Source organism: Urocitellus parryii, chromosome 1, assembly GCF_045843805.1.
Source record: "Urocitellus parryii isolate mUroPar1 chromosome 1, mUroPar1.hap1, whole genome shotgun sequence".
NCBI lineage: Eukaryota > Metazoa > Chordata > Mammalia > Rodentia > Sciuridae > Urocitellus > Urocitellus parryii.
Window position 1 is genome coordinate 180,935,881 of NC_135531.1, and position 12,801 is coordinate 180,948,681.

Genomic DNA, 12,801 nt, shown 5'->3' on the forward strand with positions numbered 1-12,801 from the left:
TACCCAAATATCTGAAATCAGCATACTATAGAAACACAGGCACATCAGTGCTTATAACAACACAATTCATAATAACCTAATTACAGAACCAGCCATCAAACCCATCAACAGAGTAATTGATAAAGAATACATGGTGTATATACACAATGAAGTTTTACTTAGTCATTAAGAAGAATTAAATTATGGCACTAGGTGGAAAATTGATGAAATGAGAACACAATTCTAAGTGAAATAAGCCATACTCAGGAAGCCAAAGGTCAAATATTTCCCCTCAGATGTGAATACTCGACCACATAATGGAAAAGAGGGCATTCAACAAAAATTGCAGAGATATCTGTGGAAGGGGTTACATAGAAGGCATGGAGGACAAACAGAGGGATGAACAGTAGAATGAAACAAACTAAACTCTCTTTGTACATCTATGAATAAAGCATGGTGAATTTCAATGTTGTATATGTCTATATTGCAGTAATTTAAAAATGTATAAATAAATAGATGTTAAACCAACAGAAGCCAGACTCATTGTTCTCTTTCACTCTTCCTCTAATTTTTCTTTTACTTTTATTTCTTCTCTTCCCCCTCATAAATAATGAACAATATGTTGTCTATGGATCAGCCCTATTTTGAAATTGCAAATCTTTGTCTCCCTAATATATTCTTCTTTACTCTTAATTATCTCTATTTTTAACTTCTCTTACCACTGGTTAGTTTGTATAATGTCAGACCCCACCACTAATGCAATAGAAGCAGTTAAAACACTGGAAGTCATAGGTCATACCAATTGTTTGAGTTTTTGATGGACATAATTCATGATTAACTACTATCTTTAATGATAGAAATTGCTGACCCTATAATTTCTGTTTATTTATTATTGTGTCAATCAACATTGTACATGTTATAATAGGAACTAAGTATTTAATTTAATCCTATATGTTATATGCATAGGTTTTTGCAGTTATTTGACTTCCCTTAATCTCTGAGGCACTGGAAAATTACAGGATAACTAAAAGCTGGTAGAGTAGAAACCCCACTGTTTCAGATCCATTTGAAGATGGGTTGATACATAAACAATATGAAAAAAAACAAGAGAAGAAAACATCCAAAACAGAATGATTCAACAATAGACTCTACTGATACTGCAGTGTAGGAAATGTCAAGGAATAAATTTAGAAAGTTCAAAGATAAGAAGACATAAGAGGTAAAAAATGAGGTAAGGATTGGAATCAGAGAGAAAATATTAGAAGTGAAAGATCATGTCAAGAAGGAGATATAGATTTTGAAGAAGGATAATTTGGAAACTCTTGAAATTGAAGAATCAATAAACCATATTAAAAATTTAATGGAAAGCATTACCAACAGACTACATCATTTGAAAAATAGATATTGACATAATAAAGGCAATATACATAATCTTGGCAAAGAAACTTGATCATGGAGAAAAGATGTTAAGAGAATAGGAGCTGAATTTCATAAAATATGGGATAGTATTAAAAAGTAAAATCTAGGATGTATAGGGGCTCTGAGGAACAAATTAAAGGAATGCAAAATATTTTCAATAAAACAATGAGAGAAAAAATATCAAATATTAAAAATTAAATGGAAAACTCTTTTTGATTTCAGATTTGGTTTATACTCTAACACCTTAAAATATAAAAATCTTAAGTGTGCTCATCAGATTCCCTTATTTCAGGGCTCACAAAAAATACTATTTGACTAAACTTTTTTGAGAAAATTGAATTATAAATTTGGAGAATGCATATGACTTTAATTGGATACATTCAGGTATTCAGCATTAAAAATAATTTAAATAATACATATTTTACAAGAATATTGCAACTTGAAAACCCAAAAGGCTTAGGATATTTAAACAATACCACAAATATCATAAATGTATGGGGGACAAGTTTCATACATTATTTGTAGTTACTCAATGGTCATAAGATAAAAGTGGCCGAAGTGTATTGAAGCTTTCCTGTAAAATGAATGTTATGCTACAATGTAGCTCACATTTAAGAAATTATACTTGAATGAAAGTCACATTATAATATGAATAGCCTAGTATCAACTTTTTTATTAAATAAAAATGTTTTCCTTGAGTGATGTCTGAAATTTTTCAGAATATAAAGCCCCAGACCTCACTTCCTCACAAATATTGACACACAAAGATTATGGTCCAATGATCCCATAAGAATATTGCATAAGCCAGTTATGAAATTGGGGTATTCCAGGAATACAGTTTTATTTAAAGAGGTAAAAAAAAAAAAGGCCATTTCCATTCACTTGCTATCAACCCCATGCCCAACCCAGCAAGGCAAACATAATTCATGACTACTTTCTTAGGAGAAGGGTGGATATGCTTCCAATATTATAGGTGTTGTTTAGGGAGAGACAGATGTCTGAGGAAATGATTTGTCTCACTTGTCTCAAGGCTCATATGAGGAAATTTCTTACTTTCAATACCTGAGTTGGGCTGAGAACCAGAGAGAGCTCAAAAGGATTGTCTAAGCATCAGACTCTACCATATAGCAATGAGACACCAGGGGAAGGAAGAGAGTACAAGACTTTCTTAAAGAAACCAGCAAACCTAATTCAGAAAAAGTTTTTTCTCAGCAAAAGAAACAATAAGAGAGATAAATAGGGAGCCTACATCCTGGGAACAAATCTTTACTCCACACACTTCAGATAGAGCCCTAATAACCAGAATATACAAAGAACTCAAAAAATTAGACAATAAGATAACAAATAACCCAATCAATAAATGGGCCAAGGACCTGAACAGACACTTCTCAGAGGAGGACATACAATCAATCAACAAGTACATGAAAAAATGCTCACCAACGCTAGCAGTCAGAGAAATGCAAATCAAAACTACCCTAAGATACCATCTCACTCCAGTAAGACTGGCAGCCATTAGGAAGTCAAACAACAATAAGTGCTGGAGAGGATGCGGGGAAAGGGGCACTCTTGTTCATTGCTGGTGGGACTGCAAATTGGTGCAGCCAATTTGGAAAGCAGTATGGAGATGTCTCGGAAAGCTGGGAATGGAACCACCATTTGACCCAGCTATTCCCCTTCTCGGTCTATTCCCTAAAGCCCTAACAAGAGCATGCTACAGGGACACTGCTACATCGATGTTCATAGCAGCTCAATTCACGATAGCAAGACTGTGGAACCAGCCTAGATGCCCTTCAATAGATGAATGGATAAAAAAAATGTGGCATTTATACACTATGGAGTATTACTCTGCATTAAAAAATGACAAAATTATAGAATTTGGAGGGAAATGGATGGCATTAGAGCAGATTATGCTAAGTGAAGCTAGTCAATCTTTAAAAAACAAATACCAAATGACTCCTTTGATATAAGGGGTGTAAACAAGGACAGGGTAGGGACGAAGAGCTTGAGAAGAATATTTACAGTAAACAGGGATGAGAGGTGGGAGGGAAAGGGAGTGAGAAGGGAAATTGCATGGAAATGGAAGGCGATCCTCAGGGTTATACAAAATGTCATATAAGAGGTAAGGAGGGGTAAGTCAAGAGAACACAAATGGAAGACATGATTTACAGTAGAAGGGGTAGAGAGAGAAGAGGGGAGGGGAGGGGAGGGGAGGGGGGATAGTAGACAATAGGACAGACAGCAGAATACATCAGACACTAGAAAGGCAATATGTCAATCAATGGAAGGGTAACTGATGTGATACAGCAATTTGTATACGGGGTAAAAGTGGGAGTTCATAATCCACTTGAATCAAACCATGTAATATGATGTATTAAGAACTATGTAATGTTATGAACGACCAATAAAAAAAAAAAAAAAGAAGGTCATGGAGGAAAGTAGGCCTTCACTTTCAAGCAATACCAGAGAAATCCTTCTCATACAGTGATACCAGAGGATGGCTCTCTAGCCACAGTTTGTTGATAAAGTGGGAGGATCTGAGCTGAACTGTTAGGGGCCTTGGAATGGGCCCCCACTCCCACTAACCAATTAAGTCATCTCTGGTAGTCTTTTAACTTCTAAACATAATACCACTGATTATCTATGTTATCACATTGTATCCTCAAAACAGAGTTTTGATAAAGATGCATTGACTCCATTGTATAGAGGAGGAAACTCATAGCTTGAGTTTAGATAATTGGCCCAAAATCCTATAACTAATACCTAAGGAGAGGCTTCAATCTGACCTCAAAATTTAGATCTTAATCTATGGTTTTCTAGTGCCTCTTCCCAAGGGATAATCAACATTCATATTTCTGGATTTTTTTTTTTTTTGTGTGTGTGTGTGTGCATGCACATGTGCATATTTTCCAAGCAAATGGAATAAGACCTATTTTTTTGTGTGTGTATATGCTTAACGATTGCTGTACTGGACTAAATAAAACCTTTTATAGAAATCTAAAAAAAAAAAAAAAAAAAAAGAAATCATCTTTCAAGTCCAGAAAAGAACCACTCCCATAAAAGACCCAAGGGGCTTCCAAAATTTCTGGCTAATTTGTGAAACTTGTCCCCCATACAAAATTGATTCACAAAGTCTGGAAGAGGTAGCTGTTTCTTCAAATGCAAAAACAAAACAAAAAATTATAACAGAAATAACAAGACACATGAAGAAACACAGAAACACAAATAAATCAAATAAATGAGATAACTCTACAAAGACCAATCCTAAGACTTTGAAGGTCTATGAATAATTTCATGAAATGAAACATAGTCCTTGTAAAAATACCTACATGTGTTATGAGGAAACAGCAGAAAACTACACAAAAGGGCTGGAATTCTGGCTCATTGGTAGAGCACTCACCTAGCACACACAAAGTCCTGGGTTCAATCCTCAGCACCACATAAAAAAATAAAATAAAGATACTGTGTCCAACTACAACTAAAAAATAAATATTAAAAAAATGACACAAAATCAGGAAAATGCATGTAAAGTGTAAAAATGCCAACATGACAGTATTTAAATAAAACAACAATTGAAATAAAATATTTTTTGAAATTATTGATTGAAACAAAAAGAAAATTAAAAATATAAAATTTTAAATGTGAAAAAACTCTAAGGGACTTATGAGACAACATCACAAGGACAAATATGTGTTTTGCATGTATCTCTAAAGAAGAGAAAGAGAAGGGTGAGTAGAACTCATTTGAAAAAATAAAAGACATTTTTTTTTCAATTCTGAGAAAGAAAATGGCTACCCAAATTCAAGAAACTCAAAGAAAAATAATTAAGATGAATTCAAAAAGGACCCAAAGTGAGGAAAATTATAACAATCAAAATTTAAAAATAAAGATTTTTGATGGGTTGCGGCTGTGGCTCAGCAGAAGCACACTTGCCTGGCAAGTGTGAGGCACTGGGTTTGATTCCCATCACCTCATATGAATAAATAAATAAAAGTCTGTTCAATTCTCAGCACCATATATAAATAAATAAATAAAGTCTATCAGCAACTAGAAAATAAATAAATAAGTAAATAAATAAAATGAAAATAAAAAACTTTGAATATAAGAAGTGAAGAGTGATTTGTCTCCTAAGATGGAGCTTTCAGAAAAACATCAGCAGATTTTTTGGAAGAAAACTTTAGGTCAGATATGATGTATTAATTTTTCAAAGAAAAAGGATGCACACACACAAAATAAAAACAATTTAACAACTGAAAAGAGAACACCAGCAATAATTTCGTTTAAAAATTAAGAAAACATAACAACTTTTTTGGCAAAAAAATAAAGGCTGAGAGAATTAATTACCACTAGACTTCTTTTTTGGAATTGCTACAGGCAGTCTTTCAAGTGGAAACAAAAGAATGGTATAACAAAAAAAGCAAATGATCATATAAACATTCTAGGAAAGGAAAATATGCAAATACTGATTCTTTTTATTTATCAGAAAACATTATTATATTTCTCATCACTGACAGCATAAAATATGTTAATTTGAATACAAAACCTATATAAAATTATTTCTCCTTTTTTTAAATTTGTTTCTTTTTACATACACATGACCCTAGGATGTATTTTAACATATTGTGCATATATGGAGTGCAAACCATTCCAATTTTTATCCCATTCTTGTGCAGGTATACTGCTCATGTGTTCATATGCACATTCAAAAATCATGTGCAATTCATTCTACTCTTTTTCTTCTTCCCACCCCTCCCTTCATTCCCTTTTGTCCAATTCAGTGAACTCCTATACTTCCCCTCCCTTGTTATGGGTTAGCATCCACATCTCAGAGAGAACATTTGGCCTTTGGTTTTTTTATATCACTTAGCATGACAGCTTCAGTCCCATCAATTAACAAGCAAATGCCATATGTTCATTCTCCTTGAGACTGAGTAATATTCCATTGTGTATATATACCATACTTTCTTAATCGATTCATCTCTTGAAGAGTACCTAGGTTGTTCCAACAATGTGAATTGTTAATATTACTCTACTACACACTTAAAATGGCTAAGATGTTATTTTAAAGGAATTACTATTTGATTTTTTTAAGTATCATTTAAGAAAATTTATTCCTAACTGAAAATTATAGATTTAAAATACCAGCATATTTTAATACAAAACAACTATTTACACATCTAACTTAAGAATGTTCAAATGGCATTACAAAATGGGATACTTAATAGAGCTTGGGACTGTAAAATAAAATATGCAATAAGCCTGTCACTCTTGTAAGTTGTTTATTTTAAATTATAATTTGAACAAAATTAATCTGTCAGTCTATAATAATGGCTAAGATGGTAAAATCCATTATGTTTTTATTACTTGCAGTAAACATGAGGGAATTAATGTTGCCCCTTAAACAATATGCTTGAAGGACTTATATATAAGATAATGGGAACGGAGGGACCTGTGAGAACAGAAGCAGATTGGAGTGAGGCAGCTTCAAGCTGACAAAAATTGAAGAGGATTAATGGTTATCACCAAAGCTAGGAAGAGGAACGGATGGATTTTATCCAGAGTCTCAGAAGGAGCACAGCCTTGCTCACACCTTGATTTCAGATTCTGACAGCTAGAATTTTGAGAGAATAAATGTCTGTTGTTAGCTACACAGTTTGTGGTATTTTGTTATGTAACTTCCAGGAAACTTACATAGCCCCATTCAGGGCTGCTCTGTCACATAACTCTTAACCACACATGGGCAGAAATAATAAATAAACCATAAAGAAATTACAAATTGAAAAAATAATTTTGGATTTTAAAAAAATAACATTTACCTACTACTACATTTACTACTACTACTAGAAACACTTTTAGTTATTGCCAAGAGTTACCATGGAATCTGGATAGAATAAGTATGTAATCAGATATTGTGAAAATTTTGGCTGGTACGGTGTGGATTTAGGTATTTTCATTGTTATTTTGGACTCATGTGCAAAAATGAAAAGAGCTCAAATATTTGAAAATATATACAGATATGAATTTGAATTCTAATTTTAGTACCTTGCTATTTTTTTAAATATTTATTTTATTAGGTGTAGATGGACACAACACAATGCCTTTATTTTTATGTGATGGTGAGGATCGAACCCGGGTCCTGCCCATGCTAGGCGAGCGCTCTACCACTGAGCCACAATCCCAGCCCCAACCTTGCCATTTTGTAACACAACAGGTAGTTTTTAAATTAATTTAGAAATCATAGTTTTCTTTATTTCTATTAGTTTATGCTGTATTGAGAGAAATACATTCATTTTAGCTTGCCGATTTAGAATTCAGTGTAAGGAAATCTGAAAGAACTCCCTAGATAATTCTGTTCTAGAACATCAAAACATTGCTTTACATTGTACATATATATATATATATATGTGTGTGTATATATGTACACTAAAATATTTACATATATGATTATATGTATTTAATGTGTACATAATTCACAGTGTTCTTTGAAAATTGCATATTATACATTGTAAGCTAACAAAAAAGTATTTTTTATTCCTTTTCACAAAAATCCACTTTTTCTTGTAGTTGCACATCTGAAAATAAGATGGAAGTAGGTATAAATATGCACTTTTGTTTCAAAATGCCATTTTTAGGGAAAAATATAAACTAGACTGATCTCTTATTAATATTGAATTAGCATAATATTTATAAAAATGTTTTAAGGATTATACAAAGTTTACTAAAGTTTTCACTGTGATGAGACTGGAATAATATTTCTGCAAAATAGTTGAAATTCTAATGTTATATTTATTGTAGGAAAATTATATATTAATTACATTTCTAATGATGGCAGATAAAAAACTACATAAAAATTACTGTCATCCTTCATTAAATGTGCATTCATTCTGAACTTTATTGAGATGCTTATGCAGTTCTACTAAAGAAACAGGTGATAATGTCATGGAGAAGAATTTACCTACAGCTTGTTCTTCTGCTGCAAGGTGCTTAATGTCATGCCTGTAAGAACTTGAACACCAATGTGTTCTACTGTTTAACTTACAATGCATGTACTCATCCATAAGATGTCACAAGTTTTTTTCTGTAACTTCTGGCAAGATTTTTAGAAATGAAGTTAATACTATAAAAATTTCAAGTTCTACAATTAATTTATTAGATTTATTTTCAAAAAATTAGAAATTTTCTAGTTATCCTTTTTTATTCTCATATAATAGACCTGCTACCTTGTGTCCACACTATAATGCTTTACTATAGTATAATGATACAGTTAAATATTTTGTATAACTACTCCTTTTTATTTTCCAGGTATCTCTATTATGAATAGTTATATTTCATGCACACTTATGCATCCTATACAAATGTTTTTGTTAAATTTAAATTATTTAAGTATTATCCTTTATAGCTTAAATTTATAACTTATTTTCTAATTAAAAATATCCTGAGTGTTTATTTTTTTCTCAAAAACAATAACAGTGCTATTTATTTCAGTGAAGTGTTGTAACATTTTTTTCAAATACCTTAGATCACTTTTTCAAATTATTCTCAGAAATACTGATACAGATATTTTTTAAAATTTTATTTTTACCTTATATCTGACTGCTGATACTGAGGATTTTTAGTATACTATTCCCTTAACAAAGATAAGCAACATGAATTTCTTTTATTTTTAGTATTTATTTTCAGTGCATAAAAGCATGTTAAGTTCTAAGCTGCAAGAAGGAGAAAATAAACTGACAGATTCTTCATTAAGTCTCAATAACAAAGAGAAGATCATGCCACTAAAACATGATTCATCTTACTTCTGCCAGTCTCTTCAGCAGTTAAAATAGGGAAAACAATCACCCATATTGAAGAATCACTGGAAGGACTAAATTAGAGAACTTCTATATGTTTAGCTTACCAAATAACAAAAAGAATTCATTATCATTATATTTATGTTAGTTTCTCTTTTGTTTGTATTTTTATCCTAAAGGTACATCTGAAGTAATGTGACAAGAGTGAATATTTTTAGAAAGAAATTTCTGATGTAAGTGAAAATAATAGGAAAAGCTACAGAAGAGGGGTGTCATGAAGACAATTGGGGGAGGGGCTCTTAGTAATAACATTTCAAATAGCTGCAGTTAATGTGTTCCGAGAATGTCACCCAACAGTTTATGAACAATGCATAAAATTTTTCAAACATCTGTATGGAAAAAGAACCATTCGTCACCAACTGATTTATGACAAACCAAACCCAGAAAGATTAGCTGTCACTATTTAGATCACAGAGAATTAATGATACTGTCAGGGATTAAATCTCTCTGATACTTCAGCACTGTTGTGATATGATGACAAAGGACCTCAAGGTAGATGACAGTGGCAAGAGTCACTGCTATTTTTGTTGGGCACTGTCTACATGGCAGCTTGTCTCCTCGTCATTTATTTAAAACTAATGGAAATTATAAACAAGCTGTTATATTTATTGCTACCTTTTAGATAGAGAAATAGGAACAGAAAAAAAAAAGTAAATTGCCTCAGTTCCCAAATAGCAAATGGTTCAAATCTTGATGACTTGTCATGACAGAACACCCATCTTAGCGTCCTTTGTAGAGGACAAGTTGACTTTTTCCTCCCTTGTCATATAAAAAGAAATAATATCAAATTGCCTTTTCAATCTCCAATCAAACATGTTCATAAATAAATGGATAAACATACAGATAGACTCATATCAATCAGAGAGAGAAAAAATAAACATTTTCCAAAGTCCTTGTTATTATTTTCATAGTTCATTATTTGCCACTCACACCCCAGCTTCAGTAAGCCTCCAGATTAGGATTCTTAAGCCATATTTATGATTAAATGTTTTATATCATCAAAGAATGGTGGCCAAACCATGCCCACTATACACTAGATATAACTAGATGACAACTAATTATTAACAAAAAGAAATATAAATAACTAAAGTAATATACCAATTTTTCAGTAATTTAAAATTATCAAAATAAATCCCATAAGTCATAAATATTATGATTAGGACAAAATAACCTTATCTTTTTGTTTGTTCTACCTAAATAAAAAAAACAACCTTTAATGTGTTATCTTATAAAATACACATTCATTTCATGAAATTGTTATCAACTAATTGGTTCTTTTTTTCATTTATTTTTATTCATTTATTTTCTAACACTGGAGATTGAACCCAGGGATGCACTACCACTGAGAAAGATCCCCAACATTTTATTTCAGTGAAGCAGATGAAACCATTTTTGAGAAAGGATCTCACAGAGTTGCTGAGGCTGCCCTTGAACTTGCAATCCTCCTGTTTAATTGTCATTATGTCCTATATTTTCAAATTAATGTTATTCTCTGGTATGTATATAACTCCGTATTACAAAAAGTACTGTGATTAAGACCTTTAAAAATTTCAACATTGAAATATAGAAATATTACCTCCCGTTACATGTATTCTAATAAAATTAAAAACAATCGCAACAATGTAAAAAACATACAAAGAGTTGAAAACATTTGTCTCAAACTTTAAAGATCATGTAACATACTGGAGAATACATTGTAAATTTTCTAAACAATTTATTTAGGTAGCTATAGTATATGAGAAAAGGAGGTGGTAATAGTTTATACTTTGCAAAGAGTGAAAAAAACTAAGATAAAACTAAAAAAAGAAAAACAAAATGGAAACATAGCTGTTATTTTGGACTTCTCAAATGCATTTAATATTGATGATCTTCCCAAATAATTAGTCTCACTGTGTACTGATATTATCTGATCAATATCTAATATTAAAAGATCAATTACAAAATAAAGAATGTACCAGCAGATAACACTTTTTCAATTTTCATTTTTCTGTTTATTATCAGATATTTCATTTTTCTGTTTATAAACTATTTATATCAGATACTTCATTTTTAAGTTCAAATTTTATAGCAAAATTATACCAGAGTTTCCATACAAATACATTTACCTAACATAAAAAGTCTTTCTGTCCTTCTCTCTCCCCTCTCTCTCTATACACACAAACACACACACACACACACACAGTCATACACGTTTATGCACACAAACATACACACACAGAGAGAAATATTCAGAAAATTCTGCTTTAGCTAGAAAACATTATTAATAAGAAATAAATGGTTTTTGTATAAGATGTATTGAATAATATAATTTGTGTTAGGAAACAAAGGGAAAAATGCCAAGATATGATAATTTAAAAATTTGATGCTCAATGGTGAACATAGATTATTATATGTTTAATAGAATTGTTTTACTTCTCTTCATTTTGTTATCACCTTTGTAGAATATTTTGGTTTATGTGGTTCATAAATACATAACTTAAGAAAAAGTGTTGGGGCCGGGGATGTGGCTCAAGCGGTAGCATGCTCACCTGGCATGCGTGCGGCCCGGGTTCGATCCTCAGCACCACATACCAACAAAGATGTTGTGTCTGCCGAGAACTAAAAAATAAATATTAAAAAAATTCTCTCTCCCTCCTCTCTCACTCTCTCTTAAGAAAAAAAAGTGTTGATGAAATAAAAATAGATTATGCATGTCAAAATATTTTTACATATTAAATGTAAATCTTGAGGAGTCTGTGATGCAAGTTAAGCAGAATACCTCAATAAATTAATACATTATGTATACTAGAAATCCTTACAATGCCAACAAAAAAGAAAAGACTAACAAAAAGAATTTTATTTAAATAATGCAGCAATAGTGATGTGTGACTTTTCTTAACTTTAGCACCAAATAAAAGCCAAATATTTTTAGACCTTACATGGATATATATACTGCCTAGATAATAATGCATGTGCTCATTTTCTTGCTGACTAGGTTGATTATTTGTCTTAAGTGCTAGAAAAATAGACATTTTAATTATTAGTAAATCTTAATTTATATCATCATTATTGATATTATTTTTGAATAATCTCAAAGTATTCTTTATTCATGACTCATGTGGCCATTTTATTTATTCTTGCATCTCAATACATAAATTCAATGGTATCTATGAAATTCTCCATTTTTATAATATAGTCTGTGGCTGGGGATATAGCTCAGTTGGTAGGGTGCTTTCCTCACATGCACAAGGCCCTAGATTCAATCCCTTAGGATATAAAGGTAAAATTGAGGTACTATTAACAAATATGGTAAAGTAAAAATGACAAATCAATTTTATAATAACACAGTAAACACTTAAAATTAAGTATACTGGAATAAACTATGTAAATTATTGAGAAAGTCAAATATATTGTTGCATAAAAATCTAGTAAAGTTCCAGACAGAAACTGTCATTGTGTGTTTGAGAAACAGTTGTAAAAACTTTTTATTTACATGACAGTATTGAGGACAGTGAGATAACGGTTTGGCTAGGTAGATATTTTCACACTTGGAAAGCCATAATATTAGGGAAATATT